Genomic DNA, 3,290 nt, shown 5'->3' on the forward strand with positions numbered 1-3,290 from the left:
GAATTAAATAACATGTTAAGAAAAGACCATCACTTAAATGTATAGTGGAGGGAAAATAGTCCTTTAAAGCCATCAAGGAAGCCCTAACCAAAACTCTGGTCCTTATGAGTCCTGATTTTCAGAAAGATTTTATAATATTTTCTTTTTCTTCAGAACACACTATTGCAGTAGTCTTGTTGCAAAAGAATGACCAAGGATATGAACAACCAATTGCATTTATCAGTAAATCCTTAAAAGATGCCACACTCAAATACAACATAATGGAGAAACAAGCACTACCTTTAGTAAAGGCTATCAAAAATTTCAGAGTGTATATTTTGTATTCTCACATCATTGCTTATGTTCCAAATTCAGTAGTTAAGGACATTTTGACACAAAATGGGCTTGAAGGAAAAGGAGGAAAATAGATTGCCACTATTTTGGAATATGACATAGAAATAAAGCCCACTAAACTTATCAAAGGCCAAGGTTTACCCAAACTTATGGCTAAATCGAACTGTCAAGCCCTAGATATAAATTTCATTGGAGCCCTTGATGATCTGGAATAGATGGCAACTCCACGACTTAGTGAACCTTTTACTGGGTCACCTTGGTATGAAGATATCATATTTGTATTATTGAACTTACAAGCTCCTCCTGGTTTAACAAGAAGTAAAGCTATATTTTTGAAAATGAAGTCATTAAAATATTGTATCATAGATAATGCTTTGTTTTGGAAAGACAATGGTGGTATTCTTTTGAATTGTTTACTTAAAGATGAAGCTGATAAAATTATGCAAGTATTTCATGCAGGAGATTGTGGAGGGCACTTGTATTGGAAAACTACACCTAAAAAAATCCTGAGGGATGGTTTTTACTGGCCCACTCTTCTTGCAGATGTTAAGAAACATGTGACCTATTGTCATAAGTGTCAGATATTCGAGGGAAAAAGAAAGCTTTTACCTTACCTCTCAAACCCATCTCCACAAAAATTCCATTTCAACAATGGGGGTTTGACTTCATTGGATAAATACACCCAGCCTCATCAGCTCAGCATAAATGGATTTGATAGCCACTAATTACTTCACCTAATGGATAGAACCCATCCCTTCTAGACAAGCCACAACACTGTCATTATCTCTTTTCTAGAAACAATATCCTGTCAAGATTTGGATACCCCCAAAAGCTCATTATTGATAATGTGGCTGCTTTTAAATCCAGCTAAATGGTAGACTTTCGTAGCAAATACCACATCACCCTTGGCCATTCCACTGCCTATTACCCTCAAGGTAATGGAATTGCAGAATGCTCTAACCAAAGCCTGGTCAATATCATTAAGAAATTACAGGAAAACAACAAAAAGACATGGAACAAAAAGTTGGTCAATGACTTATGGGCAGATAGACTAACTACCAAAAATTCCATTGGTACATCTCCCTATCAGTTAGTATATGGGATGGATGTTGTTTCTCCATCCTCTTTGGGAGTGCCAGTGATGAAAATCATCCAGGAATTGCAGGTAGAACCAAATGATATCCAAATAAGAATAAATCAGACCATACACTTGCAGTAGACCAGAGAATAAGTATATGTAAAATCACAAGTAATCTAGGACAAAATCAAAAAGATATTTGATAAAAAGACTATAGCTGATGATTTTTACATAGGTGATAAAGTTCTTAAGTGCGATTCAAGAAGAGAAGACAAGGGAAAACATGGAAAAGTTGACTTCTTATGGAAAGACCCTTATGTCATTTATGGTTACATCGGTAACAATGGCTTTTTCTTGAGAGAGATTGATGGATCAGATCTACCAGGAGGACTTGTCAATGCTAGAATGTTGAAGCATTATATATCCACAGATTAACAGTAGTTCACTTTACTTTGATAATTGTATATAACATTGCAGACTTTAGATTGGATTGGATGGTGGTGTTTTGAAGTTGAAGCCCAGAGAGAAGGCCCTGAGCTTTGAAGGTTTCACCATCATAAGTATGAATAAGGCAGAAATCACAAAAGAATAGTTTACAAGGTAGCTGTAGTCATAATTCAAAAGCTATTGATCTTAAAGTTCTTGAAATTTCACCAGGAAATTCCATCCCCATATGGAACCACTATTAGGATCCTATAATAATAGGATTTATAATTTTGAATTGTCTATGGATAGTCTTGTAATATTGTACATACTTTTTCTTTCTGCAAAATGTTTTCCATATTAAAAATTAAAAATGTAAAGAGGATATGTCCTAAAATAAATATCAAAGGACAAAAAGAATAAGAAAATATCCAAAAAAGTGAAAAATATGAACCCCAAACAAAAACAGATCATGAATGTGTGCAAATTCAAGTGGCACTACTTTTTACTTTATTGGAAAAATAATGGTTGTGTGCAACTTTTCATGAATTCCACAGCCCATGATAGTCAAAAATTTTAATATTGATTAGTTCATGTTTAAAATTTCGTGTTTATAGACAGATATTAAAGATCTAGCCAAACATTTAACCTTGGCAGGTCAATAGTTAGATAGAGAAATAAAATGTGCTCAACTACTTAATCTAATCCATTGTAAGTTATATGGTTAGAACTAGATATTTTGTTTGACAAAGGAAAAAGGAAATAAAGGGTCTGCTAGCTTCATGCACCCACTGAATTGAAGAAAAAATGTTAGGATAGGTAAAGGGTAGGTAGAAGAAAGGTTGCAGATGTACAAGGTTGTTAAACCATAAGCACATTTATAATGCTTAATCCTATGTTTCAGTGTGCAGGAGCGTTTATGAGAGTGAAAAGATGTTCACAGCTTACTTGATTAACTTCCCCTCATTTAATTTCACCCCCCACTACATATTTACTAATTTCCCCATTATCCCATCATTTCTTATGAAAATACCATTTTCCCTTCATCTTGACCCTTACTCCTTGGTTTCACTCATTTTCCTGAAAAATAACCCTCCAAAACTCATTCCCCTAACTAAAACGCCTTTTCCCTAGTGTGAAACCCACTCCACATTGAAAATATCACATTCCGCTTTATTAATTTCCATAAAAACCTATAAAAACACATAGAAACCCTTTATCCTATGTTTTATTCCCCCCCCACAATATTTAATTAATTTCCCGATTTATATGTCCCCGAAATAAACCTATTAACCCACCAACCCTTGGTGTGGTTAAATAAAGCCCCCAGCCACATTTAAACCCTGGTCCCACTCCATTAGCCTGGTCATTATATTTTTAACTCCCACTTTAATCATTAATTAATTATAGTTAGTTGTAATTAATCCCCCGGCCTTGCAAATCTTCACACTGGTTT

This window comes from Pinus tabuliformis, chromosome 9 (assembly GCF_031772625.1).
Source record: "Pinus tabuliformis cultivar Carrire ecotype Pingquan chromosome 9, CPIR1, whole genome shotgun sequence".
Classification (NCBI taxonomy): domain Eukaryota; kingdom Viridiplantae; phylum Streptophyta; class Pinopsida; order Pinales; family Pinaceae; genus Pinus; species Pinus tabuliformis.